The sequence below is a fragment of the Rhagoletis pomonella genome, unplaced genomic scaffold, assembly GCF_013731165.1.
Source record: "Rhagoletis pomonella isolate Grant_MI unplaced genomic scaffold, Rhpom_1.0 Rhpom_scaffold_00001, whole genome shotgun sequence".
Taxonomy (NCBI): Eukaryota; Metazoa; Arthropoda; class Insecta; order Diptera; family Tephritidae; genus Rhagoletis; species Rhagoletis pomonella.
This window is the reverse complement of record NW_023458555.1, coordinates 76,837,500-76,857,631: the sequence shown is the minus strand read 5'-3', so window position 1 is coordinate 76,857,631 and position 20,132 is coordinate 76,837,500. Positions and strand designations below refer to the sequence as shown.

The 20,132-nt window shown below is 34.4% G+C and overlaps 1 long non-coding RNA gene across 2 annotated transcripts in view; it reads right to left on the bottom strand.

The window, feature by feature from the left end:
- Positions 1-318: 318 nt before the first annotated feature.
- LOC118747882 overlaps positions 319-20,132 on the bottom strand; it is a 68,529-nt gene continuing 48,715 nt past the window's right edge. The window contains exon 3 of one of the 2 annotated variants that reach the window (XR_004993991.1): positions 319-1,003. This is a non-coding gene — a long non-coding RNA (uncharacterized LOC118747882). The remainder of the gene's footprint in view (positions 1,004-20,132) is intronic. The other variant, XR_004993992.1, reaches the window with a different exon arrangement.

Sequence of the window (20,132 nt, the reverse complement as noted above, 5' to 3'; positions counted from 1 at the left end):
TTACCAACATTATAATTATTCGAACTCAAGCTCACACACATAAACAAAAACAATTGTGAACAATTTCATTTTTTTATTTCAAATTTTTTATGATTTTAAAATGTTTGCAAACGTCAGAAAAAATCATGGCCGACGAATTGAGAGAATGCTTTTACCTTCTAATGTTTTTATCATGGTTGCAACGATGATACAAAAAAGAAGGTAGTTTCATTGTCACTTTCCGGGCGCCATATTAACTACCTGACAATTAAGCAGATTGTGACATTTCCGGCTGCCCAACCCTCAATAATTATTTATTTATTGTATAAAAATTATTTACAAAATTAAAAAGAAATTTCGATATGCGCAAAAACGAAAATTGAAATTCATGATATGATAAATATTATAGTTATGGACGATAGGAGGTACTCCCGATTGAACTGGCACTCAGAGTCTGGAAGTAAGTAGTGCGTTAAATGCAGCTTGGCCGTCACGTAAACTCCTTCCGCTCCACCTATTTTCCACCATGTAGTCCATATACTTGAGAATTGCAAATACCTCAGCCTGGAAGACCGAAGCATACTTGCCAAGAGTAAAGTTAATGACGGTAAGTGCAGCAGTGCATCAAGAACAACGCCACGTTTTGTAGAGAAATCTTTCATACCGCACACGGCAATAGTTTTTTGAAGTTTTGCAAGCAGACCTCCCACGCTCTTGATTGAGAATCTGCTCCACCCTATCACTGACGCATAGCTAATTATGGGTCTGATCATAGAGGTATAAATCCAAAGACCAGTTTACATTGCCAAAATGCTGCCCATTCTTTAGAGCATTTGTGTTCCTCGTTAGATTTCCACGAAGGTTTTGTATCCAGAGTTACTTATAGATACTTCATTTTCGGAGAATTCTGAATTGTGACTGCTTTCATTGTGAGGGCAATGAGGCCATTTAACATTCTCCGAATCGTGGTTTCAGACTACGCTTCAATGACGAAATATCTAACAATACATCTTCTTCGGACTATCTGACAAAAAAAAAAGAGTTTTGTTATGTAAATTTATGAAATTTGTTTAAAATAAAATGAAAAACAGATTTTAATAAATAAATTTTTCAAAACTAGTCTCTTTTAAACGCTCGAGAAAAACGTTCAAATTTGATTATCGAACACATCAACTTACTATTGTTGTTATGTAAATTTTACTCCCAAATATTTAAAAGAAAATCTCCCCTATCAAAAAATTTCAATGTGGCAAAGCTATGCTTAATGTTTACATCGGGAGAAATGTCAAAAATCTGCTTTATAATCAAAAAATAGTAGTAATGAAACTACCTTCTTTTTATAAGCTTTTATTAAAGTTGGTCATCCCGGGCAAATCGCGGAAATTTCCAATCGATTTTAAACTGACTTCCCGACAAGTTAGAGACTTGAAGACAGCATAGTTCCAATCACGATGACACTGCAATTTAAAATGTAAATGAATTCTCCATATGGTCCAGGGGTCTTGATTCAAAGGCGGTCAAAACATAGTAAGATTTATGGCTAACAGAGCGTAATTTGCCAAAGAACGAAAACCACTATAAAATTGTTCAAGCTGCCGACGCGCCGCGGCGGTAGTGCAGGAAAGCTATTCCTAGTCTAGATATGAACCTCGTTGTAGGCATCATATCATGGAGATACAATTAAAAGACTTCAGATGTCGCCCCGCCAGAAGAAGTTAAATATTGCGCCTAAATATATGCCATGCTACAGCGGAAATGGACGACACGCCATTTCTTGAAATAAAATTAACTGCTGCTATATGTACATATGTATGTTTATACAAAACGTAAGCAAACAACATTTTGCTTGCTAGGTCTTCTGTTCTCTTTCATTGCAAGTTGAATTATTTTAATATCTATTGCAAAATTTTCTACATAAAATAAAATAACACTTTTTAATATACAACGCTTTTATAAACGGACTAAAAATTATAAAATAAAATAATGCAAATAAAATATTTTTTAAAAACAAGCTTTTATTTAACCTGTACAATCAAAGGAATAAAATGAAGTAGTGTAACAAAAGATTTTTTAGCAAGAAAATTTTGTCAAAACTGCACTAAAATGAATAAAATAAAATAAGTTAAGATCTCGTGAAAGTTACAAAAAGCCATTTAGTGAAAGAAGTTATTCAAACTCTAATGAAAATTACTAACAATTTGTACTAATTTACTTCGTTTTTAAAAAAGCTTGTCGGCGAATTCAGCGTACATGCATAATTGGTTAGATATGTATGTATATGTATGTATGCAGATATTTAAATGTCGGTTTGCTATTCGCGCGAGAAGCTTTTTTAAAAACGAAGTAAATTAGTACAAATTGTTAGTAATTTTCATTAGTTTGAATAACTCCTTTCACTAAATGGCTTTTAGTAACTTTAACGAGATCTTAACTTATTTTATTTTATTCATTTTAGTGCAGTTTTGACAAAATTTTCTTGCTAAAAAATCTTTAGTTACACTACTTCATTTTATTCCTTTGATTGTACAGGCTAAATAAAAGCTTGTTTTTAAAAAATATTTTTTTTACATTATTTTATTTATATCATGGTTGCAACTATCTTTCTTAGTAAATTGGTTTGCTTCTCGAAGCTTTGATCCATCCTGTGCCAGGCCCAGTAATCATCGGTTGTGCTACTGACTTGGGCGAGCGTTCCAAAAGTTGCTATTCAATCGCTGGTTTTGTATGGAAAAAGGTTTCACATGCAAATAGATTTTAATAACTTAGAATTTGTGTGAGAAGATTATTAATAATATTTGACATTTTCGAGAACAAATAATTTGAAAAAAATCAAATCAGCTACTGTGCATACTGATACTACCTGTTCAATGTGCCTTGGTTTAATTGTATTTTTGGAATAAACAAAGTTATTTTTCCTTCTGTCAGTAAACTGCTTTTTTACAAATAGTATAAATAAGCAATGGGAAATAAGGCAAAATTTGTTTTATTTCCAACCTTTGTTGGAAATAAAGCAAAACTCTGAGTTTGGTATTATTTCCTATTTAAAAGTGAAATAAAGTAAATTTTGCGTTATTGCCGTTTGTGTTATTTCACCCGATTGGAATTTTACCATTTTCCACATTTCTTCATTCCTAAGTGCCAAATAGCGTATATACGAAATTTCAGCGAATTTCTAGTACGGTTACTACTTTTGGACGCAGCTTATACGGGGCCCTTCCACTGTGCGATGTCTGCACCCGCAGCGGCCGATCTCACGCTGCAAAAGCACGATTAGGCGCTGTTTCTGAAAGCACGCAATTTCCTCGTCTAACGAAGCCACATATACTGCTTTGGCGACAGGAGCAGCATTTGATTCTACCTCAACACCAGTGTTGCCAGTTTGCGGGATTTCGCCCTTTTTTCGGGATTTTATGACCAAAAAGGGCGAATGGGATTTTCTGACGAAAAACGGGATTTTTGTCATTCCATACCAAGCAATAAAATTTAGTTATTAATAAATAAGAAAAAGCTGTCATACTCTGTGATAAAATAACGCCGTTCATATGAATTCTATCAGCGGAACTTTATTCACTTGAAATGAATTTTAGTAGCAATTTTATGTGTTATCCAAAATTAATTTGGATATCTTGAGTTTCTAGATTCTGAACTTGTTTTAAAGGATTAATGCAAAAATATTTTGAGTGATTTTATTACACGATGTTACACTGATCATGAACTTTTTAATTGGCCTAGTACACCAAATTCACCAAAGTACGCTTAAAATTTTTCTAACGCCTTGAAATTCTCAACTTATATTCTTAAATACCATTTTTGAATGACTTCGGGCACTAAATAACTTTTAGCTCAGTTATATTTTAACCCATTTTAGGTTTTTATATGACTTTAAAAAGAAGGATACTTATACTATTTTAAGAAATAATAAGTTTTGTGAGCATATTGCAAATATATGGAAATGTTTAGGTCAATGTGAAATTTACACAAATTTTTATTATTTTTTGGCAAAATATCAAAAGAAAATAGTATCTTTTAGTCACTACTTTGAAAATATGTTTTATTCCGAGTAGAACTAAGTACTTTTATAAAAAGCAATAGACAACTTCGGAAGTTATGATTTTTCTAAACTTTTTTCCAAAATCACTTCGATAATATTTCACAGAAAATTTGAATCAGTTGGATTGGATTCACTTTTAGGTTTCAATAGTTCGTCTAGTTGACCTTCAACTTTTGGGCAGAGCCGCATGCGTTTTGACGTGGAATATGTGTGTATGTACATCAGAAAGCATTTTATGTATAATATATACATATAGCCCGGGATTTCTATTATAACTTTAGTATAAAACGGGATTTAGGTTATATTTGAACGGGATTTTATTAAAGCTGTTACTGGCAACACTGCTCAACACCAACATCAATAACCGCAGTTATATTTTGGACCACATCGCTGACCACATCACTGACCGCAGGTACAATTGCCTCAGTTTCCTAACTTGCTCCGTAAGCTGCAGAGCCATCACCCACTACATCAGCACATAGGGACCGCAATTGTGCAATCGTGGCAGGTTTTGGGAAAGTCACGCCAGCACTTTGGTTTCTCTGACATATTCACTCAGTATTTAACAAAATGTTTTGTTTCTTACTTTGCTTGTTATCAGGTGTGCAATAGTTGCCCGCTTCTGAGGGCTATAATAGCTTGATGGCGTGGTAATCCCTCGATATTATTGGACAATAAAGATGTGCGTCTTATCATTTGCTTTACCAGAACGGAAATGTCCATTTTCCTTTATTTTCCTTATTTCTCTTCATTCTCATAGAGTTATCATATGTGTGCATATTTCGCTTACAAACTAATAAAGGCAATGACACATTAGAATTCCTTACAATAAAAATCTTCAGCAATTTTAATGAAAATAACTTTCTTTTTATCCATTTTGTTGACTTGTTTTATATTAAATTCGGTTTTTTGTAATCTAACGACTAAAAAATGGCAGTAGAATGATTAGCGATCAAAAACTATTCACAGTCGCTAACTGAGCGAGTAGTCGACACTCGCCATATCTCCGATAATCAATGATCGAATAATAGTCGATTATCTCAATAGTCGACACTCGCAACAGGGTGAAAATTATTTTGGGGGTGTGTGTATATTAAAGGCGGACTTAGTCAATATCTTTTTGAAAGAGTAATAACGTCCATGGATTTTACTGCACTTTCGAAAAGGCAATATTGTATATGAACGATAAGAAATAGTATCCATGGACGTTATTTCATCTCACCTTATTACACGTCACCATAAAGCTTGCATGATTTTTAACATCTCTGGCATTAATTCAGAATAATTCTCAATTTTGTATTAATATCAGGATCTTAAAAAAACAAAAACTTTTTTTTACATTCTCCGAATTGAACCAATGTCGATTAGATTATTTCCACAATTGTTCTGACATTAACAAATTTGTTACTTATGTGCTTATGTCATTGACATTAACTTCCTAACAAAAGTGAATTTATGTCAATTGACGTTAATTCCATTGATCTTATTGCACGTCACCGCAAACATATCTAATGGGTCGATTATCGATAGTAATCGAACTTCAGTTGCGTTGCTAGTTGCCAAAACGATATTACAGATAGCAACTGGCAACTTTCAACTGACAACTGCAGTTGCAACAAAGTGTGTATACAGGCGACTACATTTTTGTGGTTGCTGGGAACGTTTTTGGAGCGTATTTAGGAGCGAAAACTGAAAAGTGTGTCATATATTTTACTTTTTAATAATTTGAACGATATTAACATTTTGCAGTGCAGTTTGCTTTTACAGAATACGGTGAAAATAAAAAAACAATAACTTGAAATTTTAGTTCCCTTGGAGTATGCCCTTTTGGCGAAACAACTGATGGCAAATTTTTTCCTTTATCAACTGAAGCACCCCTTTTAAAACTACCGACACACCAAGTTTTCCAAATTGAAGTCATTGCTGTGGCACTTCCTTTTGCGAAAATCGAAGAGGTGCGCCAGCTTTTATGAGCGGAGGTATTGAAGTTGAACGAAGAGGTTCATCTGTTTATTAACCAATTATACTACAGCTCCTTTTGGAAGTGCTCAATATGCTTTGAAAATGAACACAAAACGAGAATAGAAGAAAAACCTTGAAAGCATTAACTTTTGCTTACAGTGCACGCGGTAGCTCTTCGCGGTAGATCTGCGCGTTCATGCACTTCTCTTCCTCTTAAACAGATAATTGTGATAAACTTAGCTTTCTTTAAAACTCTTTATTTTAATAATTTAATTTTACTCGCACAGCTTGTTTACAGCCGCTTGCTGATTGTCGCACTGTCAAATTTCGATAACTATAGCAACTGACGATAGTTGCCATTCGTAATACAAATTTTCCTTCCAGTTGCGTTGCCAGCTGGCAACCGAACCGTGGTTGCGTTGCTATCCGTAATCGACCCATTAATCTTCGCTTTTATCTTTTCTCATTTTCTCTTAACCTTTATCTCTATGTATTTCTCTATCATTTTTTTAAATATGGTATGTACACAGTGGCAACCTGACACCATACACCTTGTCGATTGAATTTAGAGATCGATAATATTACAACGGCATTAATTGTACCTTTTTTGTTCTTAATTTGTTGAGGAAATAAACAATTTGTAGCTTTAGGGTTTTAGAAAAAAAAATCGAGCTAATCATTTTTCGAAGATAGTCTAAAAAGTTAACCTTTCGGTAACTTTTCTGAGTTACGTTCTTTTACTATTTTGTTATTTTGTCTACCATAATTTGATTTTGTGAATGTCGATTGTCAACCGTTACAAAGTATGTATGTGCAGGGTACGGTTATATAATTGATTAACATGGAATGACCAGAGTTGATTCAGATGATGACAATGTTGCGGAAAATCAAGAGTTTGTTTCATACAACGATGTAATATATCGCTAACTTAGAAAGTTGCTAAGTCCCATTTTAAAAATTTTACATTAGAGGAAAAAATCTTCCTATAGCCATTTTCTTTAACTATTTCGCAGGACTTTGAATCAAACATTTTGCGCGTTTAAAGCAAAGCAAAACTCCGTAAGAATCAGAAGGATTCGATATTTATTAAAAGATGTATTATTTTGGCCTTATCGGATTTGTGGTGCATCTTTTGGACTTAGCAAATTTTCCTTTTATTGCTTGTGAAGAGGAAAAAAAAAACAAGTACCTTTATAATTTTCGAAACGATGCGTATTCAATTTCTCTAGCCTCCTATATCAAAACATGAGTTTTCATAAAAAGTGGACTTAGCAACTTTCCACTCTAAGCTAGCGATATGCGTAAATACGCTGATGTCTACAATGAGAAATGCACTCTGTATTTTCCTTATTTCACGTACACATATTTAGGTATACTGTTTGAACTACATTAATGTCCTTAAAAAGTTAATAATTCATAAAATTTAACAGGCCCAAAAACAAACGGGTTAACTTTTCTGCGTCTCTACCGTATTGAAGTGTTTGCTTGTAATTCTTATTTAAACGAATTCATAAATGCTTATTAATTTTGCTATTAAAAGACGTATTAACGTCTCTGTTTTTATGTAGGTTTGGATGGTTAGTAATATGTTTGATGACATTAACACACTTTCATTATGTTAAGTCTAAAAAACACAAAAATTTATTTTCCTACACTTTTACTGGGATTTGATTTAATTCCGAAGTGACTTAATGACAATTAACATTAAAAAACGTTTGGCTATTGTGCTAATGTCATTGCCATTAATTCCCTTACAAAAGTGAATATATTTCAATTCTAAATTGTCATTCTAATGACATCACATCACTTCAACTAAATTTACCTCAACTCACCCCACCTTGAATCGCCTCATTACACCTCAACTCGCTTAACTTCAAATTAGGGTTGCCAGATTTTTTATGCGCGAAATCAGTACATTAGACTTATTCATGCTAAAAAAGTCAGTACTTTTCAGTACATTTTTATTCAAAGCAAAATTATGAATCAAATCAAATCAAATAATATAATACTTCAAAACGCCAGAGTAGTTGTTTTTAACAATATTTTGGTATATAAATAAAATATAGTTCATAAGAAAAGGTTTATTCATTTTACCATGAATGTACACATCATTATATTTACGGCATTTTGTAGAAAAACTCGAGCAAAGTTCAAACTGTGACCGTATATCAAAGAAACTCTAAAACTTACTTGTGGAACGCGTATGTGTAACTCGAAGTTACTTCGAGTAGCTTGTGGAACAGACCTATATCGAGGGCTTATATTCAATAGCCTCTATCTGCAATTTTCACAAAAACACCTTTGTGATGTTAGAAACCATCTGGGTCTTATTTGTCATCCCTGGTGTTAATTCCGACTTTACAATGTAAAGCGTTATACAAGGCCAGAATTAACATCACCGATGAGAGTTAAATCTTAGGTGGATTTTTATATTAAAATCTGGTATGCAACGACCCGGCGATATGCCCATAAAAGGATTGATATTTTTTATTTAATTGTATTAATTTCTTAGGCATATCAAACATTATCTGAAACATGTCAACTATAATTAAATTATCATCTTACTTTTTACATTACAGTTTAAGGAAGTTACAACCTTATGTAAAAACCTTAAGAAAATCCTAAAGTTTCTTGTTTGAATTGAAAATTCAGTACAAATCAGTACAAATTTTGAAAAATCAGGACATTAGCGTACTGATTGAAGAAATGAATAAAATCAGTACAAGAGTTGAAAAATCAGTACTGTACTGATAAAATCAGTACGTCTGACAACCGTACTTCAAATCACCTTAGCTAAGCGCTTCTCACCTCACCTTATTTCACCTCACCCTAATTCTCCTAAACTCCCCTCAGCCCACCTCATTTCAACTCACCTTAATGTTTTGGTTGAAGTTCATCTGCTGGGCGAACACTACTTAAGGCAATTGTTCGTCATTATGCAGAAAAGTCTAATATATAAGAATCTCGTGTCACGGTGTTTGTGGTCGAACTCCTCCGAAACCATTTGACCGATTTTTACGCAATTTTTTGTGAATATTTGGTATGAGAATAGGTCGTAAGTATATTTGATACCGCTAGGTGAAGGGCACGTGGCACATCCAATACAAACCGAATTTTTCATATTGCATATCTCTGGAGCTGTTCATGATAAAGTACTGGAACTTGTCGTTGAGGTATATGAAATCAATCGCATAGCCCTGAAGAAAAGTTGGGGCTATGGGAAGAAGGGACGTGGCACCTCCCATAAAACCGTATCTTTCATCGTAATAGAGATTCGAACATCGTATGGGGTATATGAAAGCGCTCGCATACTCATGGAAAAAAATATGGCTGTTTGAAAAGGGGGCGAATGCACCTCCCACACAAAGCGAATTTTTCACACTACATATCTCTGGAAGTGTCCATGGTAGAGTAATAGAACTTGGTATGGAGATATATAAAATCAATCGCATTCTTAAGGAAAAAAGGATGTGATTGCAAAAACGGCGGGTACCTTCCTAACAAACCGAATTTTATACTGCATATCGCTGGAAGTATGCATGGTAGCGTACTGGAACTTGATATTGATATATATGAAATCAATCCGATCCTCAAAGAGAAAATTAGTGCTATTAGAAAAAGGGTCTGGCGCCTTGCAAATGTACTGAAACTTTTACATATCTTTGTATATATATATAATTCTTCTATACGTGTGTTTGTGAGTGAACCGATCTTAACGAAATTTATTGTGCGTGGCTGAGTGGGTCTCTGAATAGTTTAGATTCCCAGTTTGACGCGCCGGGTGGCGCTGGAGCCGAGCAGTATTATTATATATCTGTTGGTATCGTAAATGGAAATATTTCTCCGAAAATATTTGCCCAAGTGGCGCCGAAGTCGAGTTATTACTAAAAGTCGTATTTATGATCCGATTTGGCTCATATTCGAGATATGTATTGATAACCGTAATGGCAATACTATTACAAAAAAGATCCGGCAGGTGGCGCTGGAGAAGAGTTATTACTCAAAATAAGCAAGTGAGAAAAAGTGCCGTGAATTCCCGATTACATAGACGTGCAGTACCACCGAGTATGTCGAACACCTGTGTGTTCCGATTGACCAACCGACGTGATTTGCCAATATCTGCGTTAAAGCTTCATTTAGAAATACCTGGATTAAGTTGTCAGTCTCAAATGGCCACCGTTAAATCAACCATCAGAACCATTGCAGTCCTTGATAAGACATTTAAGGCATTTCTGCACAAGTACGATACTCACACATTTTGATATTGCCACCACCCCGCAAACATATCCTGAGCTTTCAGAATATATCGTCACTAGACACGAATAAAGGCGCGAGCTCAAAAGTTTACGGCGAAAAAAGACACATAAAAAAACTTCAGCGTCAAAGACTCTTAGCATACTTCGCCGAAGTTTTTCATAAGCATCTTTTTTTGCAAAAATTTTTTTACGTGCCTTTTTTCGCCGTCAAAACACTAGCGCGTCTTTATTCGTGTGTAGTGACGATATGAGTCCGAAAGGAGTCCTAGGTAGGTAAAAAAATGAGTTTCAAAAACAAAAAAAATGTTTACTCTTAAGGTATCCACACACCTACGCGATTATGTCGCATCGAATCCGCACCGTTTTTTATGCTACAGACGTTACTGCTTCGAAAACGCAAGTACGCACACATCTGTGCGATTTTATCGCAGTAAAAACTGTCAATTTATAGACAAACAAAAAATATTTTTCAACAAAAAAAATTCTTGACTTTTCTACATCAAATATGTTTTGTTTTCTTGCGTTCAATTTTGTTTTAATATTGTAAAATCGTTCTATTGACCTTTTTCGTTCTCAAAGCGCGGCAGTCTGCGATTTCGGCACGACGAAAAGAAGAACTGTGAATGTTCGAATAAATCGCTGCAGCAAAATCGTATAAGTTCCTCATTTAAAACTATGGTCGGCATTGTTGTAATTTTTGTCGGAACAAATTCGCACCGACAGAACCGCATAGGTGTGTGGATACCTTTATACGAATCTTTTAGGAGTCATATATCATCCAAGTTATGAGCCAGCACCTTGTGCCAATATAATTGTTTATGCAGATACATATGAAAAATAATTAGAAATCGAAAAATAAACAAAATTTAGCTGCAGCAGCTGCTATTATATGAATGTTGCAATATACATATATATGTATGCGCAGAAGTGTGTATGTATTAGGGATGTTGCGAATGTGGAACTTTAGAAATCTGCGGATGCGAATGCGGATGTTTAAAAGCTAACATCCGCGGATGCGGATGCGATTGCGGATGTCAAGTATTTTAAAGAAATAATTTAGGTGAGTAAATTAGGTGATCTAGGTAAATAATCAATGGAAAGTTAGTAATTTTTAGTAATGTTTTTCTTTTATTTAGTACTTCTATTTAAAAATTGGAACATTGTATTATTAATTAGTTTTTTTATTCCTTGACCTCGACTTTTCCTAGCTGCAGGCAGTCAAAATTAATTACTAACCGCTGTTGGTACCATAATGCATCAAATCCGTTTTGTTGTTCCATTCCGTGCATTCAATGTGCTTTGATATTTTGAGGCAAATGAACGCAAATTTTCAACATATCGTTAATATAGTATGGAAGGGCGTAATTTACATTGTCGCTGAAATGCAAAAAAGCCACAACTAAAAATTGTTGTTGCATAAAACGATGTGGGAACTTATGATTCGATGAAATGCATCAAGCAACAAGTGAATTTTGGATTTTTAGTTAGTTACGGATTTTTTTTATTTCAGCGACGATGTGGTGAGTTACGCCCTTACTAGGGATGTCAATCCCGGGATCCCGGGATCCTGGTCTTTTTTAAGTCCCGAATATTTAAATCGACTAATCCCGGGATTGCTGGAAACAATTTTTTTGTTAGCCAATTAAATTTGTATCACAAATATCCCCTCTCAAGGGCAAAACAAGAATTTTTTGCAACCCTTAATGCTATAATTTCTTTAAGATCGCATTTCCATCAAAAGAAGGAATAATTTTGGTTCGCTCAAAATGGAATAGGTGATGCACTTATATATTTATTTTTTACTTAAATGTGTTAACTTTTTTATTATTACTTAAATATACTGATATCTTAAATTGATCTCTAACAGTGATTTAAAAAATTTTATATAGTTACATAGGCAGTTACTGCTGTACCAAATACAGTCACTTACAAAAATATTTTGCATAGATTTTTTTTGCAATATTTAAAATACTTTTCATGGTATTTTGTTGTTAATTAAAAAAATATATAGCTCATTTTACAACAAAAATCATGTAAATCAAAATTTCACACTTTAGAGAAAGTTGGTTTAAGTTCACCAAATTTACATAACAATATCAAACTTTATAATCATAATTAAAAAAAAAATCTATTATGCAGTTTTATAGCCCATTCAATTTAATACAATAAAGTGCAATTTTAAAGTTGCTAAAAACTCCCTTGATTTTTGAATTTTTTTTACTGACGATGTTGGGCATTTTCTTCCTTACAACGAATTTTTTTTGTGGCAAAAAAAATATATAAAATGTCAACGGGATGTTTTAGCAACTTGAAAATTGTACATACGTATATATTTTTTTAAATTAACAAAAAAAATACCATGAAAACCATTCTGAATATTGCAAAAAAAAATCTATGCAAAATATTTCTGGGAGTGACCGTATATGCATTTGTACTTGTAGTACAAAAACTATGTTATAAATTAATGAGGATATGTACATACATACATATATGTTTGACAAATTTTGTTTGTTTTTTGTTGATTGAAAATACTGATTTAACGCCTTAATAAATATGTAAATGAATTACAATAAATTGTACTTTTTTTTGTTATATCAATCTGATTTAAAATACCATAATAGGATGATCACAGATGTGTTGCACTTTTACCTGAATTTCGGGACAATTTGTATTTTCAGATCCCGAAAATCCCGGGATCGACAAAACCCCGAAAATTGGCATCCCTAGCCCTTACTAATAATAAATAATGCATAGTAAAAATGAATACTTTATATTTGATTATCGTTTAAAAATGTTAAAAATTAAAAATAATATTTTCATACAAAATTTATTAGGCACGTATTTGACTGTTCACAACTGAGTATATATATGAGCAGTGTTGCCAGAACTTTCTGGACCAACCGGCTAAATTGGCAAAAAAAAGGGCTAAAAAGGGCTAAACTGTTTTAAATAAATTTCACTTGTTTTATTTAAATAAATCATAAGTAGAAAGACTAGTTCTTGGAGAGAAGTTGTCAACTCAAGCTAGAAAAAATTTTTCCAGCAAGAATTGGCAATGAGGAAAACCATATGATTGTGGCACATGGTTAGTATTTTTGTCGACCATAATTTGAATAAACAAGGTCGTTAAAGTTAAAAAATTACAAACATGAGCGATTTTAAAATGAAAAACGTAAGCAACTGCTTGTTTACTTTAATAATTTAGTTAATTCCAATGATTTGAAAGGTACTCAGCTGAGAAAAACTGTATTCGTAAGCGGAATGCAGTTACTCCGACAAAGAAATCGAAACGTATGTTGAAGAAAGTCGAACTAACAAGAAATATACTTGTAGATCCTCTCTGAAAGAATATTAAAATGGCTATACAAATTTCTTATGTTTGAAATGCAACCGTGGACACTAGCTGGAAGAAAACCTTGCAAATTCCTGCAAATTTGCGTTGGTGCAGAAATTTGCAAGTTCCTCTACTTCAGAGAGAATTTGGGTGCATTTTTTTTTACTGATATTTTTGGGTGATGATTCTCACTGGATTTTCGACGAACAAACCCATTGTCTTCCCAGAGAGTTTTGCTTTACATAGAAATTTGTGCTCTTTTAGTTTAATTTTGACGCATTTCAGTGTTGGTTCTTTAATTCAAGTTGGCCTTAGGTTTTTGGAATTTTAATAAGTTCTCAGCAAAAAAGTTTGTTTAAAAAAATCCAGTGAAACAATTTGTTATTTTCTAAGTTTGCGAATAAAACCTCACAGTTAAATTTAAGTCATTCACAACAAACATTTTATGAAGAAAATCCCCGCTATGGCCTTCTTTAGAAAAAATATACTCGTTTAAAATTAAAATAAGCGAAATCGGCCCAATTTTATATTACCCTGCCTGACATGAAAATTTTCTCCGCGATAAGGCTAGTAGCCATTTCTAACAGATTTTGGATCGCTTAGCCAAAAATGGAAACATATGTATATATTTCAATTTTAAGAAAACAAGGTAAATAGCAAAATCGGCCAAAAACGGCTAATTTTTTTTACAAAACGGCTTCCGGCTAAACCGAAATTTCTCCGGCTGTTTGTTATCGCAACCGGCTAAATCTAGCCGGAAAACGGCTAAAATGGCAACACTGCATATGAGTGTACATACGCACCCCAAGCATGCAGAGCGCCGCTCTGAGAGCGGTGACAACACACACATTCATACATAGTACATGTTTATCCGTACAAATCGCGTGCTGTGGTGTTGATAGATATTCAACATTTAAAAGCGAATTTATATGCCTGGGTGTAGCTGAGTGCGCAAAGATGCATGCCACAATTTGTTGATATCCAGAGATGGTCAGGGTTCGAAATCCACTGCAGGCAACATGCAAGTTAGATACTTTTTTTTAGTTTTTGTCTGATTATTCACTTCACGGATGCTTTTTCAGAACGAACGCGGTCATTTTAATATGCCCGTAATTGAATTGAATATTTACCAATATACAGTACTTTCGTTGACGTTTATAGTAAGATCAATTACGCTTCTATTTGATTTTAATATTTTTTTCCCTCAGTGTACGAATTATATATTGCATGCCAAATCCCACTCCTCAATATATATTAAATTCGCCTTCAATTTGGTTCTTATCTGATTTCTGAACTTGACTGTCAACTTTTTCACATTCCATATTAATTTTATTTCGCTGCGTAAAAATTTCGACAATTATCACAAAACTAAAAGTAATGCTGTTGTTTTCGAGCGCACAGAGGAGTATTTGCATAGTAAAACCGGTCAAAAATATTTGGTGTGTTTTTCTGCTAAGTAATAAAAGAAAACACGGAACTTAATCTTAAGAAGCCGTTTTATGAAAAATAATTATTACCTTTTTCTAAGAAAAATAAGAAGAGAAAACTAGCGATGCATCCAGTTTTTTCAAAAGACCTGTGACAAATAATTTTTAATAGTTACATAATTCTTACCTAATTAAAGGTTAACTTTCACCGCGCGAATAGTCGATTCTCTTTATAGCTAGATGTTGAACATTTCCGCTGGAAATACCCATTGAAAGATCCTTGTGTTTGACTTTAAATTACAAAAGAATTGGGACGTACGGGGACAGTTTTAGGGTCGGTTGTTCAATGTCTGATTAGCACAAATCGGAAGTATAAGCTCCGATTAAATACAACGACTGCTTTATCGATCACATTTTTTATGCATGATGTCGAAAACGTCTATAATGATGTTTAACCGGAAAGTAGTGATTGCCCGACATTGAACAACAATTTGGCTACAATTTGTCATTTTGTTTGCCACACATACGTATTATCAGTGTTATTACACAATATTCGCATTCGCAAAAGCTCCGCATTGATTATTGCGAATGCGAAAGCGAATGCGAATGTTAAAATAATGCGAAAGCTCCGTGGTTGCGAATGCGAATGCGAATATTCGCAACAACCCTGGTATGTATATATGCAACAGTATTTGAAATGAATTTAGGGATAAAACGATACCATGGAAGTATCGATACCCGTACTTGGAAGTAGCATCGGAATAAAGTATCGATACCTAGTAAGTATCGGGCTAAAAGTATCGATACCTACTTATATCGATATTTGTATCTATTGTTTTGTTTGTAATTGTTTATATAAAAAACGCTATCACATATCAATGAATTTTTGTCAAAATAATTTATGTGAAAAACTTTAAGTTTTAAAACATGTTTTACTAAGATGGCCTCCTGAAAAACAAAAAAAAAACAAGTGCCAAGTCCAATAAGTTGTTTCTTAAAAAGTCCCCAGAATTTGCTTCTTTTGTGTTCTTGTGCTTATGTACGTACATATTTTACTTGTTATACTTTATATTTACTTTGTACAAAGAGAAACCGTTAAAAACAGTTATTTTATAATTTATTTTATACAATTGAATTAATTAATACAAGTCATCTGAAATATAACACTGTTCAACAGAAGTTTTGCAGAGAAACAGTGGTATATTTCTGAAAGAAGTAATCATGTTGATAATTTTTAGAGTGAAAAGTTGCTAAGTCCATTTTTAGAAAATATACAGGACAAAAAAAAACTTTTTAAAACAATTCCTTCAAGAATTTTGCAGAAGGTTCCGTTGCAAATTAAAAGATTTCAAGTTATGTAGTACATAAAAGTGGGCCCAAATCATGGCATCCGTGATCGAATGAAACACGATTCGAATCGAATGAAACAAAATGACAGCTGTTTTCTCTCTAATACATTGTGAACTGAAAAAGCGAATTCGCTACCAAAAGCTGTAAAGAAAATTCCGATTCGAATATGATTCGATCCCGGATGTCGTGATTCTGGCCCTGTTTTACAATAAAACAAACTATTACTCTGCACTTCACAATTTTTTGATTAAAATTAGTTTTGAAATGATTTAAGTTTGCACACCATTCCTTTGGCAGTCTCCCACAAAAAACGTATTGGAAACGAAAAATATTTCCATGAACAGTTGGTTATGGTCAAAGTTAAGTCCTCATGCTTATTTTCGCTATGTTCCATGATAAAATAAGTATACACGGTGTTCATTTAAATCTCTTTGCTTTCTTTCGGGAAAATATTGGTAGATTTTTAGCCTTTGTTGGTAGAAATGGTAGAAAATAAAAAACAGCTAAAAAGTTGGTAGATCTACCAATAAGTGGTAAAGTCAGTGCACTGCTTATGGGCCGCTAGCAGCCGGTCAGTTTGCGTTTGTACTCCATGCCAAGGCGCATCAATACAAGGTGGTGTTGATTGATCAGCTGGTTGGATATTTTTGTCTCTACACTAGTACAGGAGAATGTCATCCGAGACGAAGCGGCGCAACTTTAGGATGTCAACAAAAAAAAATGATGAAAATTATCTCCTATTCTCTTTCGTTTTGACATCCTCCTGTACCAAAAAGCAATAACAAAATACGCGGGACTTTTACTTATACGCAATCAACACCACCTTTTACGGATGCGCCTTGCTCCATGCTGTAAGCATCACATGCGCGAGCTGTTTTGCTGAGTACACACGTCCAGATACAAAAATATTGCGCTTGTATTGGGAGCTCTGCCAACAGTGTGCACCACTGGTATAAATACATACTACATTATTTTGTTGCTATCCTACCTATTTCTCCCCAACATAAACATACATATGAAGCGTAGCCGCGAATAACATTGGAAAACTCTCGCTTCGGATATGGACAGTTTGTAATTAGCATAAACGAACATAGCGACAGGAGATTTTTAAGAACGTTGCGAGAACATAGAAAAAATTTCGATGAAAAAAAAATATTTTTTCTCGGGTTCAAAACTATACTATCTTCTAAGTTGGAACCAACAATACACACCCACAAAATTTCGTTGAACTCGGTTAAGCGGTTTCGGAGATTAGCGTAAACCAGTGATTCTCAAAGTGGTTCAGGTGGACCCCCAGGGGTCCACGGAAGACTCGACGGGGGTCCATGAGTTGTAAATGGGGGTCCACGAAAATTTATCTGGTTTCAATGTAAAGAACCAAAATGGATGCTTGATAGCCTCTTTATTTAACTTTAAGTGTATAGTGCTCTTGAGTTACCGTCACTTTGTGTTTTAAGGCCACCTGCAGACTAAAAAGAACCGGATGCTGGTATGACAATGAGTGAGGCGCGGCGAAAATTGCTGGCGGCAGAGATTTAAGCACTTGTGTCTTTTCAATGCTACAGGATAGTATGCCACCATTACCTTTGTTGAAGAGATTCTATTATGTTGAGTTCCCTGAGACTGACTGATTCCATCGCTGAGACCGGACTCACACATTGTCGAATCTGCACTGATGGCTCAAAAACTGACTCTGTGTCATGATCTGGGGTCTTTTTCGAGGTTAATGGAGATAAGCTGTGGGGGAATATGCTTCGGTCTTTCAGGCTGAGGTAATTGCAATACTCAAAGCCATGGACTAGGTGGTGGAACATTTGAGGCGAGGAAGGAGTTTACGTGACTGCAGTGACAACCAAGCTTCACTTAAGGCATTGACCAGCCCTCTATTTAAGTACTTCCAAACTAGTTCGGCAATGCAAGTCTGGACTAAAATATGATGGTGAACATAACGAGGTTGTTTTACTCTGGGTGCCAGGTCACTCTGGAGCACCTGGTTATGAGACATCTGATCATTTCGCCAGAGTTGGCTCAGACCATGCATTCCTACGTCCACAACCAGTGTTAGCACTCCCACGTTCGGCAATCGAAGCCACCATCAGAATCTGGGTGAATACTTCGCTCAGAAATGACAGAGGCATCGAGGGGATGCAGGTGGGCAAAACTTATGTTCCCTTCAATCTCACAAGGTCTATCTAATTTTTTGCTCTCACTGAGCAGACTACACTGCAGACAACTTGCTGGGCTGCTGACTGCTCACTTCACGTGGCACAAACACCTGACTGTGATAGGCGTAAATGACAAGTCCATTTACCCATATTGCCTTGAGGAAGATGACACGGTGGAACACTTTTTGTGCTTCTTGCTGGCTTGGTTATTTGTCATCGATTTTTTTAAACTCGTTGTTTTCTCTATTGTCACTTTCTGAATTAAAAGTTTGGCGTGAAAAGCTTAACCGTTTTGATTTTTTAAGTTTTGTGTTATAAAAGTGTGATAAGTATTTTTCGCCTCACTTTAAAACTCGGGGCGATAAAAATTATGCCAATAACGCAAATAAACTATTTTACATATACTCCACGTGCAAAGTCATCAGTAAGTCGAACATTTGATGAGTTTATGGAGAAGATAATGTAAATAACGCTAGCGCTCGCAGTGCTCTTAAAAAATATAACTCTTTCGAGAACACAAGAAAATATCTTACTTATATTATGGCCACTCTGAGTTTAGTTTTTGAATTCACCCGGAATGCAAATTTACGTTGTTAGATCTACGAGCTTTGGGAATATTTAGAAATGTATCAGCGGGGGTCCTCCGAAACCAGTAAATTTTTGAAAGGGGTCTAAGAGAAAACAAGTTTGGGAACCTCTGGCGTAAACGAACACAGTGACACGGAAATTGTATATATTAAGATAGTAAGCCATATGGGTAATAGGAAGAAGAAGTTTAATTTCAGTCGCGCCTGGGAGCCACGCACAACTTTTTTTTCAGAAATACAGTAGTAACATTTTCGATAACTCAATTCCATTGACAATGGGGCATGGTGTCAAGTTAGCACTAATTTTTTTTCGAAAAACGATCAACTCAATTTTTTCTAAATAACTAAAGCTGGATGCAAATTGTTTATTTCCACAACAAAAAAGCTATAATTAACGCCGTGGTAACATTTCCGTTATCTCAATTCTATCGACTAGGTGTATGGTCCAAGTTATAGCAACGTCGTGAAAACAGGAATTTTTTGGACAGCTGGTATTTTGATATGACATCTCTCTCACTCCCTCGGTTAGCGTGTGGCCATCTGGCAGGCGCCAATGGTTGCGTTGACTAGTGCGCATCGTATATTTACAGTTAAAAATGCTAATTTTTTAAATCATTTTAGTAAGGCTAATTTTCTTTTCATTGGCTTTAACTAGCTTTTAGAAACGTAGATTTATTATTGCCAGACATGTCCGTTGTTGCTAGCATTGTGCCAGACGTCATTTTTTATTAAAAAAATAATAATTTTTCAACTCATTTTAGTAAAGCTCAAAATTTAATATGATGTTGTTTAAATTCTAACGAATCTAAAATTAATATGCCAGATATTAACTCGGTTGCTAAAGCAAGAGCCAAACTGCAAGTATTACGCTGGTAGTGAGGGAGATAGTAGCAAAACAGTGAATTTTCATTGGCTTTTAGTAAGAAAACTGGAATTATAACTACTTCTCTAACATTATAACATAAATCTAATTATTGGAATATCAAAAATAATATTTCTTTTTTTCAAATACATACGTTTA